The sequence below is a fragment of the Dermacentor albipictus genome, chromosome 4 (genome assembly GCF_038994185.2).
Source record: "Dermacentor albipictus isolate Rhodes 1998 colony chromosome 4, USDA_Dalb.pri_finalv2, whole genome shotgun sequence".
Classification (NCBI taxonomy): Eukaryota; Metazoa; Arthropoda; class Arachnida; order Ixodida; family Ixodidae; genus Dermacentor; species Dermacentor albipictus.
In genome coordinates, this window is record NC_091824.1 from 133,776,270 (window position 1) to 133,793,891 (window position 17,622).

Here is a 17,622-nt window from a genome sequence, read left to right on the forward strand (position 1 = left end):
GCTCGTGACACGGGCGTTTTTGCATTTCACCCCCATCGAATTTCGGACACCACGGCAGCGATTCGATTCCGCTACCTCGTGCTTATAGCAGCGCAACACCATAACCGCTAAGCCACCCCGGCGGGTCCTTATACATGTAGCTATCCAGAACGGGCTCGGTAGTTCTGCAGAAGCTTGTTCTTCAACAATAAAAACATCAACAGGAAGGAACACGAGCAAGAACAAAAACACGAACCATTCGCACACGCAGAAATACACACGCTCTTTCTTCAGCAAAAACAGTTGTTGCTATGGGATCCTGCCACACTCTATACCAAAGGTAGTTCTGGATACTCCGAGGTACGAGTAACTGCCTTTTTAAAATATATGCCTTTCTTTTTGTACCTCCTCTTCTTTCCGTCTTTACTTCCTCTTTCCCTTCCCCTAGCGCAGGGAAGCAAACTGGAGGCTTTTACCTCCCTGCCTTTCTCTCATATGCATCCCTCTCTCCTTTAAAATATAATTGGCACTTCCTAGAGTTCTCGTAATCCTCGCTGGATCGAGCACATTCACTCGTTTGAAGAGTATGGTCACTTTACTTTTAGCAGAGTGAAGCTACGGATAATTAATCGGGGACTGCAACTATTTTAGAAAAATAAAGTTCGTTTATGCTTTTGTCTATTCATATATGCGCAGTAACAATTCTTGCACCATTAACGGTGGTGGTTTGTCGAATGGCTAACGCAACAATATCCTTAAGGGTAATATCGAATTCTTGATGGGGACAAATGATGTTTTCTCTTTTGATAGCATTGTTGCAGCAAATAAATATAGTCATATAGCTGCGAGAGATGACGCAAGAACTGAACGAACTAAACTTTAATAGCTATGATTGTCAAACTTTGGTGACAAATATTTTGGTGCGCGCCAGGTGGTCAGAACTTGTACGCAGTTTTCAACTATTAACGCTTTCTATCATGGACGGTGTATAGTCCAATCTCACTGTCATGTGTACCAACAGTATTTTACAGGGGTAAAGGGATTAGCCATGGGATAATCAAGAATCGTTAAGGGAGCAGGAAGTTTTACTGCGCATGTGGCATTTTGTGCGCTGTCCCTTCGCGCTTCCCATCCCCTCCTCCTTCTTCTTTTTAAGACGCCGAAAAATATTTGGCTGCACACTTCCTGTGCGTAGCTTCCTAACATGTTGCGCTGTCGTAAGTGCAACAAGCCGCAGCTCCACAGCAGTGCTCCTTGACCTGAGTTGAGTTGAGTTGAGTTGAGTTGAGTGGTTGTAGGCTACTGATGGGATTAGCCTTGCAGTTGCTGCCGGCAATTGCTCCCCCGTAGGGACACTTAAAGTAAATAAATCACATAAATCAGACACAGACCAAACAATTACAAATAGTCACTCCTAAGGTCACCATGTGAACCTCTCGCTACGCGTGCCGTGCATTTGCATTTAGTGCCGGAGACCGTTCGGTGTGGTTTATATCCACCAACCCACAGTAACGTCATTGAGCACAAAAGTACTATTTTGGGGACTTCTGGGAAATTCTTCCGATTATAACCGTTGAAAACACGTGAGGAGACGCGGCAGTAAGCCTACAAGGCACCTCGTTGCTCCGGTGAACAAGCAACCTCTCAGCGGAAAGGTCAGCCGCTTTCGCCACGCGCGCAGCTCGCGGGGAAAGCGGCCCCAGCGGTGGTCGGTCTCGTGTCCGTCAGCCATCAGCGCGCATTTGGGCCACTGGGCCAAGTTCCAGCACAAGGCACCCGAAGGCCGGTCGAGACGAGAACGCCCAGCCCGACACTGGCCCTCTTTGACGAGACGGCGGCGGCTGCCGCGATGCCGCCTCCGCCGCCCCGTAATGGTGCGAGCTGCGAAAGGGTTTTCTCGGCCTCAGAAGTTGCGCGAGCCTCGCAGAGTACTTTATTTTTGTTTACTTTTTCCTTTCTTTCGTATTGTTATTTTATTTTCTTCTTTTTAATAGCTGTTAATGGCTAGATCTACAAGTTTCGCGGTTGCTGCGAGGAATTTTACGCGTCTAGCACTTCATATACAGGATCCCTGTTGGCGCGTGGACATCCTTCTAGGATTTCGAGAAGATAGCCCTGTCACCGTCAGCGAAACAGCAGGGAAGCAAAAGTCTTGAGCGACCTTCTTACCGCATATACAGGCACCTCCATCTTGACACCCGATTTCCCATCCTCTTCCGGCGTAGGACAGCTAGTCGAAAAAAATATACAAAAGAAGTATGCGTAACAAAAAAAGGAAAACACACACACACACATATGATTTTCAAACAAATAACGCCAGTCCTTCGAGTGCGCTTCATGCGTCGTTAAAATTTAGTCACCAGAGATTTGTAAGAATAAATGCTCTTTCACGGTTTTGTTAAATTTATACGCTTAGCGTGTTCTTCAGTCAATAAGCGTGGTTTAGAATGCAACTAACAGCTAATTAATTACCGAGTACTTACTGTGGCGTACCAATTCTTAATGCTGTGTCACTGACTACTCTCATCAGTCTCAAGGAGTACTTCAGAATCTGCATTTTGCCCTATATCACAGAAATAATGAGCAGTTGACAAATGAGATAAGAGAAGACCACCATCAAGCTATCGCTAAAGGGCATGAAACTATATTTCCGTGGCTACCTGGAAATAACAGCATTGCTCTCGCCAACGAAGCCACCCGGTCTGTCCATCTGCAAGCCCGACCATTTACAATCCCCTTAACCAGAACCGACGTGGCAAGAAAGCTTCACACAGTGGCTAAAGCTATCATAAACAAATATTGGTATTCTCCCAACCTCACGAAGTGTAATGTTCATAGAGTTGATCCATCTCTAAAGCTACAAGTGCCATCAAAAGTTTCCCGCTCTGAGGCGACAGTATTGTGCCGCCTCTGGCTCGGCGTGGCATTTACAAACGCCTACGCGTTCCGCATAGGAATGGGATATACACCCATGTGTGATTTTTGAGGAACTATAGAAATGATTGAACATATCTTATTTATCTGTACCCAGTACGACGTTGAGCGTGGACCTGTCCGGAGAGCATTGAACCGGCTGGACTCTATAGACCATATTCAGAAATGAAGATCCTTGAACCGCGGCCGTACGCGTCGATGGCACAGAAAGCCACGAATGCGTTGGTGCAGTGCCTCAAGTCGACAGGTCTTGGCGACCGCGTCTAGACTCGGTGAGAACCTTCAAATATGCGCGAAACTGTGCTCTCTCTCTCTTCATCCTCATACCCTTTCCCCAGTGCAGGGTAGTAAACCGGGCGGGAGTCTGGATAACCTCTCTGTTCTTCCTCTCTTCTATTTTTCTCTCTCTCTATCTAGTTCTGAAGGAGAACGCAATTACGAAAACACATTGACAGGCTTTTTTTTTTTTGCCTTCTACTAAGAATGAGGCGATGGGTCAATGAGTCAATGGGTCTCTCCTTCAAAGAAAGAAAGAAAAAAAAAGAAAATCTTTCAGCCTATACACATGTTACTTGAAGATGTTTTATGTATTGACACGCCAATTTATTACTAATTAGCATGTACATGAAGATAGTTGGATAAATCTCTATGCGTGACTGTTTGTTGCTGCATTAATAAAAATTGTATACCGTACTTGCACAATAGATTTGCACAAGGAGGAACGCACGTACGACTATGCGCGTGAAGCGTATGCAGGGCGCACAGGGCGTCATAGCCAGTGAGCTCGGAGCCGTGGGGCCCTTGTGCGGCGCTTCGCTGAGCCAGCAGCGTTAGTCCAGTATTTAACACACAAGGCGCCCTTTTCCACGCGGAGAGGAAGCGGGAGAAAGCCGAAGCCCACATCGCAGTCGGCTTTCTCGCCTGTCGCTTTGTCTCGCAAGCTTGTGTTACCAAGGTGCTAAGAAAGCGAAAAGAGTATAAGTGGATCGCATTCAATGCCCTAGTCAAAATATTGCACCCTTAAGGGTGCTGATGTGCCTCGCGACTATAAGACCCTCACGCGTAAAGGTGTAAAATTTTTTTTGTTTTGTTTTACATGACATCGAGATCAACTTCTGCCCCGGTGATGAGGGAAGACGTAGTTGAAAACTGTGCATTACTTCTGACCACCTGGGCGCGCACCTAAATAACTGACACGAGAGCTTGACCACGATGGCCGTGAATGTTCATTTCGTGCAGTTTTCGTGTCGTCATGCTTACCTGCCACGAAAGATTTCTGAAAATTAAATCGTTGTCAGTCCCCCATCAACGATTCGGTTTTTAACCGTGGGTAAAGCTATAGCACCGATGCAAAAGCTTCACTGCGTATGCGCTGCACGCGCGTAGTCGCAGAAGATGAAAGACTTGGAAACGTCGAAAGCGTGAAGAGTAAACGTGGCCCTAATTCGTCGCGCAAAGGCGTAAATTTGCCCGATATAACTGCACTTAGATAGCAATCGAAAAACGATGGCCGATGGGGCAGAAGTAACGACAGAATACGCCAATAAGTGAAAGAAGGGCACCTCATATAGTGAAGACGCTAATATTTTAGATAATGCTATCGATGAGTGTGGGCTCGTTAAGTCTAAATGAAGCTGCTAAACTGTAAAGCAAATATTATAACAAGCTTAATTTAGCATCGACGTAGCAGCAAGTGGAAAGTGTGAAGTGTGCATAGCGTAAAACGTCCCCTTTGCTAGAGCAACAGAGGCATCCATTTACCTTGCACCTTTTTTTTTTCAATTTTTAGTTGGAAGAACCTTGGTCCTGCATTCACAAGAAAGCTCTAACGCTAAAATTGTTCGTAAGAGAAATAGCCAGCCAGTCCTGACGCTAGCCATATCATTAGTGAAAGCAATCACCCAATCGCCTAGAGCACTTACGAAAAAGAAGAAAGGGAATCGAGCTGCCTAATTCTATTACTACATGCCTGACATCGTTTAATTTGCTTTAAAAAAAATCTAAAGAGCTCGCTTATTAACTCCGCTTTGTAATGGAATTGTGCATCTTGCTAATTGCTGATGTTGTTGCTATCACCTTTTGCATACTTATCTAAATATTATTGGTTTTTCTGCATGATGCATACGCCCTATGTCGAAATAAATTTAACCTTTAAACGTCGAGTTCAAAACATATAGCCGTATAGCTAACGGCTATTAGCAGGGTCAGTTCTATCATAAACTGGGATACCTAGCGCAAGAACGACACAAGGACGAAGCAAGAAGACGGAACGAGCGCTAACCTTAAAGAATTGATTTATTGCAGCTGGTAAGCATATATATACTCACAGAGAAGCCACTGCATCAGACACACTGTCGTTCTTGCGCTATGTATCCCAATTTACGATTGAACTACCAACACGCCCAAACTTCTTCCCTGCTCAATTCTGCCAGTTTCCGAAAAAGTTAGCATGTACATGGCGTCTAGATGTAAGCGAAAACTTGTATGTAGGTTCATTAAGCAGAAGTACCTTATGTTTTCTTTATGTATTTCTTTTTTATTCTCTCTTTGTGCCTGTCGCGCCTACCCTAAAATTTCGCTTTGGGTGCTAAGGTCACCCCGCGGAAAATATACATGCGAATATTCGTCCTTGGCTACGCCGACAATTATGCGAAAGAGCCACCCATCCGCTGCCGGGTAAGGTTAGGTTAACCCGAATGAGGGAGGCATAACGACACTTGTGTAACGACTGCGCGCCGCAGTTGCGTTTTTTGGCACGCACGAGTGAGTGTGGCAACGAAGTGATGCTGTCTTTACTGTATTATCCTGTAATTTGAATGCGGCTGTAGTCCCATGTTTTCGGTGGTGATGCGAAGTTTAGGATTGGTAAGTGCGGCGACATGCGGAGACATGCAACTGGACGCACACAACAACGTGTGTCCACTTGCTTGTCTCCGTCTTTCACTGCGCTTAAACATTCCTAAGTGTGTCATGGTCGAATCTTAACGCTCGTGACAAGAAACAGCAACGTATAGGTTCCGTAACGCGACACAAGAAAGCAGAGTCTATCAGTGATTCCCGGTTGAAACACACACACACACACACGCACACGCACACACACACACACACACGCACGCACACACACACACACACACACACACACACACACACACACACACACACACACACACACACGCACACACGCACACGCGCACAGCTTTAAAGGCCTTGCCGCAGATAAAATGAACAGATCCATAATGAACTTGAAAATAGCTGAACAACTTAAAAAAAAAGCTCACAGCACTTCAAAGACCACATGAGTCAAAAAACGGGTTGAGCGATGTCCTGTCAAGGTGCAGCATAGAGAACTCTTACTCCGTATTCAGAAATGCACCTTAAGTTGAAGCAACCGCTTGACTTGGTCAAGATAACGCCTAACGTGAGCGTGCCCAAGAGGCTCAATGCCTTTCCTTGACTGCGTTCGCTTCACATCAGGTTTTATCTTGACCAAGTCAAGCATGAGCTTCTGAACACAGTGTTTAGTGCGTAGCACACAGCTCAAATAGAAGATAACAAGGAACTTAGGAGCATCGCGAGGAAGATCTTAAATGGACATAAAACATGCGTGCAAAATCAGTCTAGGCTGACATAGTCATTATAATGATCATTATCCTATTGAGGTTCAATTCAGGATGCCTTTCCCAGCGGTACCTGGTTACTTTTTTTTCCCATCCGTCAGCCAGCTACATCCAATGTCTGCAAATTTCCTCATTTCATCAACAAATTTATCTTATGCCGTCCCCTTTTACGTGTGGCTTCATGGTATACGTACCCATCGCGTTGTAATAGATCCCACGTTGTCTGCTCTACGCGATCTGCTGTTATTGATTTATTTGGTTATTGCTTGGAAGATAACGAAGCAAGTTCAAAGGTAGCTAGGGACCGCGCAGAAAGTGTACTAACAGCTGAATGAATGCCCAGAAGCTCAACAGTGCCGTGTATAGCGGAGGGCTCCCGATCCATATAGAGCTAGACGGAATTCCCTGAAAAAATGAGTTTGCGCATCACAATTTGACGGGATGTAAAGAAACACAAACCCTCCTGTCTACGTCGTTTGTGTCCCTGTATATCCTGTCCGTTGGGCTGCACAAACTTAGTTTCCAAGGGTAATTTCGACTGCCTATAGGTTGGTTAAAACAAGTGTCCACGGAACGGCGGAGCATTTTTCGCATTCCGTCTAATCGCAACGGGGCCGGCGTGGCTGGAAATCGAACCCGCGACCTGGTGCTCGGCGGAGCAATGCAATAGCCACTGAGCACCGTAGCAGTAGACAGAGGACAAGAACGCTGTTTCGGGGCCCTATTGCAACCCGAGCCTGCAACTTGTAAAGGCGACGGGCGCGCGATATAGACGGACGGAGTTGCTCGAAGCCCTTACCAACCCGCCCTCACCGCTACACCGTCGCTCGCTTTCTTCAACCCACGTTTTCGTCGGAACGGCGATCAAGGTCTGTCTCCCGCCTTCAGGAAAAGTGAAACGGGCGCACTGCCTTCAAAGGGCCACAATGAAGGTTGGCGCACACACCGAACATAACGGCATTTCCGGAGGGCTTATTTCTGAAAATTCCGAAGCCGTTTTCTTCGGGTTTGTTCGCTCGCTCCAGCTTTGTCCGCTAGAATAGAAGAACTAAACGCGTCGAGCAGTGCACGGTAGACCAGCACTGTCGGGAGTCAGATCTAGGCCACGTCGGCCGCATTGCGTGAGCCGTGGAGCGATTCATCAATTTTTGACCGAGCGGCAACCTTCTCCTGTGGGAATCGTGGCGCTCCAGAGAGTAGCTCCGCAGCAGCCTTGTTGCTTTCTTTCATTTGTTTATTTATATATTCTTCTTTTCCATTTTGTATTGTACGGCGGCGGACGTGCCTTTACTGCCAACAGATATCGTGTATACCAGCATGCGATTTAGTCAGACGCTGCGAGCCCTTCACCTAGATCTTGTAGTTTGCTGGTTTGTTCGCGCATAGTCTATATTCCTTCACATTTAATCTGAACACACTCACTCATTTCGCAAGGCGAAATTTTCAGTGCTATACATCACACTACAAAATAACGTTAAGCAGAACGAGAACGACCTCCTACGCAACGACAGCCGCCGAAACTTGCGCCGGTTGCGAATTTCACTGGAGACACACAGAGAGAATGAACTTTATTGGAATCAGCACGCGAGGTAGCTCCGCCGCTCTGCAGTGGCTGGTCTTCTCAGTCCATGAGTCCAGCGGCCTTAGCTGCCCTTCTCGCTCTGTTGACCAGTTCGAGCTCGTCCTTCGAGTCGGAGCTGGTCAGCGCTGCTTCCCATTGCCGTGTCCTGGGACGTGTTATGGGTGTGAGCTCGGGTGTGCTTGCGCATGCTCGCACCATGTGGTGTAGTGTCGCACATTCGTTGCAGTGTTCTCATTTATAAGAGTATAGCGCAGGGTGCATAGCGTGGTACAGATTCAAATTGCTCTAGACGTCAGAGGCAAAACAGAGTGTCTTGCTGTAAGAGAGCTGGCGCTTTCGTCGCTATATTGAACTGAGTCCTCGCGCTGGTGTCTTCACAGGGGTAGGACACACGAACACAAGGCTAGTACTGACGCATACTTCCTTTAGAAATCCTACGTGAGCACGAAGTTGGTGAACTATGCGAAGGAGGTAATGATAATGAAAGAAAGCCTTCTAACCACTTCTAATAAAACTTGATTAAGTTCAATCAAAAGGTAGGCTTTTCATTCATTTTGCTTCCGAGTAAAACCCGCAACATATTTCACGGCGGCTTGTTTTTAAAATCTTAGGTGAAGAACGAGAACACCCTGTCCGAAACCACTCGCTGTCTTTAACATGTGTTTATACTGGAGGACTCTTGTTGAGAAACCTTCTTGATGTTCCTGCATGATGCCAGCTTTTTCCGTTTCAGTTTATTATTCTTTAAGTACAATGAATGGGTAAAAGGCAATGTACAGAGACGGTTCATAAAATGTGTTTTCTTTTCTTTCTTAAACCTAAACGTAGCTCTCCTCGAAGTTGAGGAGAGAGAGAGAGAAACAGGATTTAGCCGGCCACTGTTACGCTCTTTTTCCATTCCAAGCTAGTGAAACCTGCTGTCAAGTGCTTGAAGAATATTTCATCCTCACTGATATATCCGTAACCACTTCCGTGTGCAGTGCGTCTTTGCGATTCACGAGCCTGCAGGCTGCGCTCTTTCCGCCTTTCATTACGATTTAATCCTCGACATAGGCGTAAATGTGGGCTCATTGAAAAGAGCTGCTACGCTGAAAGCCCACCCAAAAATTAATGAAGGGGGTAAATTCACAAAACTGCAAGAAATTGCACATTCTTCTGAACACCCATCCCTTTTGTCCATTTCAGACCACGAATCAGACTGACGGCTCTGAATGACCAAATCAGCTATACGATGGCAAAGGCAGCGTTGACGAGCGCCAAAATGTGATATGTGCAAGCCCTATTACTTTTAGAATGATGTCGCGGCGCGTCTTTCTTCTTCTTCTGGCGACAAAATAATTTCTTCTGAGGCTTTACTTATACACCCAGAGAGTCACAGAGGTCGCAAAATTCTGTTCGGTGAACTGCGTGCCTGTGACGCGTGAAAGTATGAAAGACACACACCACGGTCTTCAGCGTTTCTAAACACACTGGGCTCTTCATCTTATAAGGTTATAGCCGTGCATAAGCTAGCTCCGCTCCCTACCCGACAAACTCTTCGGCTTCCTTAAATACCGAGAGTCACGCATGCACTATACCTAAACAACACTGCATCTTACCATTGTTAACGCGTCTCTTGATACACGGAGATCTATACGATAGACAAGCATGTTCGCGACGCACACTCTGACTGGCTTGGTCGAGTGCTTTGTATTTACTGCGGCGGCGCGGTTGCATAGGCGCATGCCAATGTCGTCACTGGATAATCGACTGAGACACAATGGCGCTGCCGACGCACAGGACTGACGAGGCGCGCTTCTATCAGGCGTGTTTTGCCGGAAGCTTGAGCGAGTGCCACAGCTGCTCCTGTATACGCACCACTGATGACGTCAAAGTTTGAATCCTCGTCCGCATTTGTCCACGCGGAGATTAGGGCGTACTTAAGAATTTCCCCGTCGATCAAACGCCTCACGAATGATCTGAATGGCTGCTGTAGTATTTGAAACAGCACGCGAACCTAAAGTATGCCGTAGTGTAAGCAGCCCAAGTCATGCAAGGTTTTGTTCCCATGCGTAACCACGTGTCCTGTGAGCACGTAAGAAACACTAATCATGGTTAATGAGCTGTCGACTTGGCTACATTAAAGATTTGATTGCCATACCGGTTAACATTAAATGTACTCCATCGGTATATATATAAGTGCGTGTTGTCTTTGCCACATTGTTCTCGAATTATTGCTCGATTTATTTTCACGTTTAAGTCAATCTCTAAGTTGGTATATATACAGAATAGTCCGAGCACGTCCGTACGAACAGCGAGAAGACAGTGGCATGTACAAACCCTATCAAATGAAGGAAGGGGCCAGGACACCGTTCAAAATGATTTAAAAAGCGTTCGTACATTTCGGTTGGCCCAACGGGAGCCTTGTTCACAATACGTTATGAGCGATGCTCTTGTTTGTGCGTGTGTGCGTGTGGGGGGGGGGGGTCGAGACGTTCAGAACAATGCTTTTAAATCATTTTGGTTTGTGTCGTGGCCCCTTCTTTTTACGATGTATCATCCCAACCAGACGGGCTTGCGTCATACTCTAGACGTCATCCTATCATAAGAATATCCCCCACTGCGATCGCAAGTAGAACGGCCACCCGTATACGTAATAGTGGCCCTGAAGCACATCGTGCTCTTCAAAGCCCAAGCGCAAGAGAGTTGCGCAGCCTCGCTGTATCCTTGAAGGTCGAAAGGCTGAATCGGGCCCTGCGGTTGGTCGGTTAAGCATTAATAACTTCAAGTTATTGCTTTAATACCAATTGAAATTTTTACAGATTAATGGACGAAAACATTCGTCGTCGATGACTTAAGTTATACAGAAAAAGAGAAGAAGAGCGAGATAAGTTTCTAGTGCATTTAACCCATGTGTGCCGAAATCTGACCTTAGAAACATTTCCACATATTGCAATATTAGGTTTATGAAACCAAATTGCGGTAACTCTATTCCCCCGAGAATAACGCCCTGTGTTGCCTCTTTTAGCCTTTACTTTTCCTGTACCATAACTTCAGTCCCGACTCCGGTAATCCCGACATAGCATCTTAAATTTCGCATTGTTGACAACAGAGTCCGGAAGACGGCGTGTGTGTGCGTGTGTGTGTGCGTGCGTGCGTGCGCGCGTGTGTGTGTGTGTGTGTGTGTGTGTGTGTGTGTGTGTGTGTGTGTGTGTGTGTGTGTGTGTGTGTGTGCGTGCGTGCGTGTGCGTGCGCGCGTGCGTGTGCGTGCGTGCGTGCGTGTGTCGTTTGTCGTTTGTCGCGCGGCTACTAACTTCTGTTTCGTCTCATTACATCTTACATTACATTCCGGCGTTTTACATGCCAGAACCATCATATTGTTATGATGTCAGGGGAAGCCAACAAGCAAAGACACCAAGGAAAAGATAGCGGAAATTACTTGTGCTTACTAATTGAATTAAAGAAATGATAAATTAATGGCAATAAAAGTGGTTGAAAAACAAGTTGCCGCAGGTGGGGAACCATCCCACGTCTTCGCATTGCGCGTGCGACGCTCTAACCAGTTGAGCTACCGCGGCGCGGTTTCCCCATCCACCTACTTGGGTATTTATGTGTTACTACTAGAAATAACCTTGGGAGTGTTAGCCAGCGCCACCTCTCACAAACATTGGCGGCGGATGTGTAACATCCTTTCTGTCGCAGGCGTCACGAGTACGTGATCTTTCTGGGTGAAGACAGCTGGTCAATAAAGCCGCACATGCTACCTGAAGCCATCAATGTTTTCGCAGTTGAGGAGCCCGGATTAATTTTGACCACCTGGGACGGCTAAATGTGCACTTAATGCACAGTATACGTGTATTTTTGCATTTCGCCTCTATCGAAATGCTGCCACCGTGGCTGGGATTTCATCCCGCGCCGTCGGACTTAGCGGCACAACGCCAACACCACGGAGGGTGCTTATCTCATCGCGCTATTTCCCGTTCACAATGATTAAAAACAGATTACTCTGCAAATGATCATAAACAGGTATTGTAATTTCGTGTAAGAAGGAATGGAGGCTGCATTTCCAAGATGATGTAACTCGAACAGTGACAATCAGTATTCCTTTACACGTATATTGCAGTAGGCAAAGGCTCATCATAACGGCACAGCTACCGCCGCCTTAGATGGCACTTGTAGCGCTGCAGCGGCATACCGAAACTAGTATTCCATAACGGCATTGCAAGACTACTAAATGTGACGCGAGAGAGATAAGGAGAGAAGGAAGGAAGGAACGAAGGCATGGAGGTGAACGACACTTTCTCCGATTTGTTACCCTACACATGGAGAAGGGAATGGGAGAGTGAATGAGAGAGAAGATGAAAGAGCTCAAAGAGATCACGTGCACCAGACGGGGCACAACATGTGTCTCTAGTCGGGCACTCGAGTCCGTTGCCTCCAGGTAGCGCCGAGACAGTTGGTATATACGCGCCCGCAACGTGGGTTGTCTGTGGAAGGGAAGAGCATTTGTCTTCTTTCTTTCTCCCTCTCCCAGCCGGGAAGCCCAGACGGCGTGACCCGCATCGCCTCCGTTCCGAATTCCTGCCGCCACCGACTTCGCGCGCCACGCGAGTTAGCAGAGCGCGGTGCTCTCGAGCTTCGCCGACAGTGGCGGTGGGCGGCGAAGCGCTCACTCGAAATAGAAGCGCCGCCACCGAGAAGAGGTAACGGCGGCGACGAGGAGGAGGTTGCTGGGAAGGACGAGGCTGAGGCTGGGTTCGAGGCGCGCAACAGCACCGGAACTGCGAGGTCTCGCATTCCGAGAGCGCGTCGGTCCTTACGCTGGAGCAAGCACGCCCGCAATGCCATTTAGAAAGTTGAATCACGGCTTGGTACCCAGTGAAGCGCTCCTAAGAAAGGTCAGGTCTGGACCCTTTATCTTGAACAGCGATAGAAGAAACGCCTCCGCTGCAGCGCGCTGAAGCATTGCGGAGATGTCTAAAGACAAAAACAGCGCCTGTCGAGTGTTGCATATAGTTTGCATCATGGCTCTCGCTATAGCTTCCAAATCAGGTTCGGCAATGAACATGTTAATTTCTTGCAGCCATAGTTTGCCTGGGCTCTTAACTGCCTTGTGTGTGCCTGGAATCACCGTCTGTCGTAGCAATGTTGATCAAGTTTCCCTAAAGCTGCCAATGTTCTGTGAGGTCACATCCCCGCAATGCATATCGGCATTCCCCAACGTCTTTGGCGAATATTGTGTCCTCATGCACGTCTCGCTGTAGTTAGGATTTATTCTGGTCACAGCATCTACAGCCTTAGCTCACAGGTACAGTGGGCGATGTGTATCCTTTAGTGAACGCACGTTACTTACAGCGCATGCCTGCGGTAACTGCTAAACGTCGATTAAGGCAGAAGACCCGTCCGCATGCATGAACTATTCGCATCGCACACCATGTTTACTATGCGCTTCCCTGGAGAACACTGCTAATCCGTACAACGCCTGTTGCGCGTGCTTCGCCCGGCGTGCAATGACATCGCATAAAAGAGGCTCGGCTATCGTTGACTGTGACATTCGACGTGTGCACAAGATGGTGGTGGTGGTGGTTTATAGCAACAGGCTCTTTTGTTCTACCAATCGAGGCTGGCAATCGCTCCGCCTGATCGCCTTACAGCGCATGCCACCGCGGCATGTTATGTACGTAAAACCGGCCTCTCTTAGGAATGCAAGAAGACGTGAACGTTCCTTGCGGGCTATAATTGACCCTTCTGGACATTCCACAGGTGGTTAGGCCCACATGCGGGAGGTTCTTCAGCAGATTCTCAATAGCGTCCCCTTCATCACGATGTTTCGGCATGACCGACAGGGCTCCAAGATTTTGGTCTATTATTATTATTATTATTATTATTATTATTATTATTATTATTATTATTATTATTATTATTATTATTATTATTATTATTATTATTATTATTATTATTATATGTTAAGGTGTTTATTTGATCGAACTAAGAGCAGCGCAGCGGTGACAGTCTAGGCAGAACACTGACTAGGAGCGCTAGCGGCATTCACGAGCGATAGCGCTGAAGATGACGACCCACTATACCGTTCCCCCAATCCTTCTGTACAATTACCCCGGGAACGAAGAGGGAGCCACCCGGCGACTTAACAGCTTGTAACTATGAGTGGGTCATGGTAGGTCTTGAGGCAGTCGACGTTGACGATGTCTTGTCCACGACGGAGCATGTCGGAAGACGGTTCAACGGGCTCGACGACGTTCGACGGCACCGTAGGGGCCTTCATACTTGGGCAGTAATTTCGACGAGAGACCAGGTGCAGTGGAAGAGACAGGAGCAGTGGAAGTTGGCGCGGAAGAGGTTGCACCGCGAACGAACACTCTTCTGGAACTCTTGGTCATTCGAAGTAAAGGCCCGCGAGAGATCGCGGCATTCTTCGGCATGTCTGGCTGTGGCAGAAATAGGCGCACACTCAGATGCATCCGGCTTGTACGGAAGAATTGCGTTGATTGTGTGCGACGAGTGCCGGCCGTGCAAAAAAGAGAAAGGGTTAAAAGCCAGTGGTTCTCTGGATGGCGGCATTGTAGACGTATATTGCGAAGGGCAGAATGACATCCCAAGTTGTGTGGTGAGAAGCTACGTACATAGCGAGCATGTCGCGAAGTGTATGGTTAAAGCGTTCTGTGAGACCATTGGTCTGCGGACGGTAAGCAGTAGTTGTGCGGTGCCCAACGTGGCATTCTTTGAGGATGGATTCGACGCCTTCCGACAAGAAGACATGGTCCGCGATCGCTAAGCGACTCCTGTGGTGGAAAATGGCGCAGTATGAATCGGTGAAGCAGGAAGGAGGCAACGTCTCGCGCTGTAGCTGCTGGGAGGGTGGCAGTTTCGGCGTATCACGTGAGGTGGTCAACAGCCACGATGGCCCACGGGTAATTACCAGCAGATGTCATGGGAAGTAGCCCACACAAATCGATGCCGACGCACCGGAATGACCGGGTAGGGCAAGGTAACGGTTGCAGACCGGCTGGCGAGAGGCGCGTTGAAGATTCGCGACGCTGACAATCAGGGCGCGAGCGACCGAAGTTCTGAACGTAGCTATACATCCCGCGCCTGTAGTATCGCTGTCGAATGCGCTGGTACGTCTTGAATACTCCCGAGTATGCGCACTGTCAATCAGATTGGGATGACGCGCATATTTCAGAACGCAGACTGCGGGGCACTAATAGCAACTGCTGGCGGCAATCGGCAGTGTAAGTGCGTCGGTTGGAGTAGGTCTTCGCGAGTGGCGAAATGGTGGGCTTGACGACGTAACGCGCGAGTGGTTGGTTGTGCCGATGGATCAGAGAGCAAGTCTAACAGTGAGGTGGTGGTGGTGCTGAATTGTAGCAACAGGCGGGTTAAGCCTGGCGATCAAGGCCGGCAATTGCTCCGCCCAAGCGTCTCGCACAATACCGCTGAAGGGTTTCACCATATGTCCATCAAACCAGTCTCTCTTAACATTTCGATAAGGGGACGTGAAGTTTCTTTGCGAGCTATAACTGATCCCTCGGGAAATATAAGGTGTTGCAGGCTCGCATGCGGAAGGTCCTTTTTTTGCAGATTCTTCAGGAGAGCGTCCCTTTCATCTTAGAATTGCTGGCAGGACCACAAAAAGTGCTCAATATTTCCTGTCTCATTGCATGCCGCACAGTTCGGAGAATTGATTCGCTCCGTCTTAAATAACCAGGCCGGTGTACTAGCAGATCCTGTCCTTATTCGATATAGAAGGGAGGCTTCCTCTCGGTGCCATCTCTTGGTTACGCAGGGCATATGCGGTGGAACCCAAAGCGACGCAAAGTGATCGGGCAAAGTGATCAAAGGCGATACAGTGGTCCTTGCACTGTTCAGAAGCGATGGCGCGAAGGTCGATGAAAGAAACGGCAAGCTGGGATATGGAGCTGCGGGCATTGTCGTCGGGCAAGGGAGAGCGCAAGAGGGCGTCGGCGTCAGAGTGCTGGCGGCCGCTACGGTAGAGCACGCGAATGTCGTAGTCCTGCAGGCGAAGTGCCCAACGGCCAAGGCGGCCTGAAGTTGTCCTTCAGTGACGAAAACCAACAAAATGCGCGGTGGTCCGTGACGACGTCAAATGGGCGGCCATACAAATATGGCCGGAACTTAGTAAGAGCCCAGATGATCGCCAAAAACGTTTTCCGTCACGGTGTAGTTACTCTCGGCTTTCGTAAGCGTGCGACTTGCATAAGCCACACCGTATTTAAAAAAACCCGTGTTTGCACTGCGCAAGGACTGCGCCGAGGCCAACACCGCTGGCATCAGTGTGCACTTCCGTAGGAGCCGTCGGATTGGTGTGACGCAAAATTGGAGGTGACGTCAGCAAACTGGCGCAGGACTGCGAGCGCCTCGTCGCACTCTGGCGACCACGAACTAAGGGGCCCACTGCTTCCAAGGAACTTCGTCCGGGGCGATATGATGGTGGCGAAGTTTCCGATGAAGCGTCTAAAGTAGGAACACAGACATACAAAACTGCGCATGTCTTTGACAGATGTAGGTTTAGAGAAATCGGCAACGTCCCGAAGTTTCGCTGGATCGGGAGAATTCCATCCTTGGAGACGACGTAACATTTAGTATGGTAAGCTTCCGCGCTGCGAACCGGCACTTTTCTTAAATTTAGTTGTAGGCCGGCGTTTCTTAAGCACGCCAAAACACGCGGGAGGCGTTGAAGGTGCGAGGGGAAGTCCGGAGCGAGAACAATGACGTCATCAAGGTAGCACAAGCATGTATGCCATTTCGAGTTGTGCAGAACGGTATCCATCATGCGCTCAAAAGTTGCGGGCTCTTTGCAAAGTCCGAACGGCATGACGTTAAATTCGCTACAAACCGTCGGGCGTGACAAAAGCTGTCTTGGTCGATCGTCGTCAGCCATGGGTACCTTCCTGTACTCTGAGCGCAGATTGCGAGAAGAAAAGAATTCTGCTCCTAGTAGGCTGTCAACGGTGTCGTCAATTCGCGCTAGCGGGTAAAGGTTTGCGGGTAATCTTGTTGAGGCGCCGAAAGTCCTCGGAGAACTGAACAGAACCGTCTTTTTTCGCAACAAGCACGGCAGGTGATGACCATGGACTGCACGAAGGCCGAATGAATCGCTTCGCGCTTAAGCATGTCGTCGACTTGCTCGTTAATTATACGACGTTCTGGGGGAGGCACGCGATACGGGCGTTGCTGCAGTGACGAATGGTAGCCAGTATAGATGCGATGCATAACAGTGGACGTCCGGCCCAGGGAAAGTTGCCCGACGTCGAAAGAATAACTAAATTCATCTAACAGACACAGAAGCTGGTAACGTTGGGCCGGCGTGAGGTGGTGCATAGAGGAACCGAATACATCACAGGGTGACGGAGCAGACGTATAAATAGCACTGAGCGTACTGTGAGTGACGCAGTGCGTGTCATCAGGCGCATCCATAACTTTGGTGGCTTTTATGGCTCCCACGCTGCCAAGACATTCCCCTCGCAGCGGCATCACAGCGCATGGGGACGG

General features: G+C 48.3%; 1 non-coding gene across 1 annotated transcript; it reads right to left on the reverse strand.

Annotated features, from left to right (window-relative positions):
• Positions 1–11,596: 11,596 nt before the first annotated feature.
• Positions 11,597–11,669, reverse strand: TRNAA-CGC (transfer RNA alanine (anticodon CGC)). The gene has a single exon. It is a non-coding gene; the product is annotated as a tRNA-Ala (tRNA).
• Positions 11,670–17,622: the final 5,953 nt, after the last annotated feature.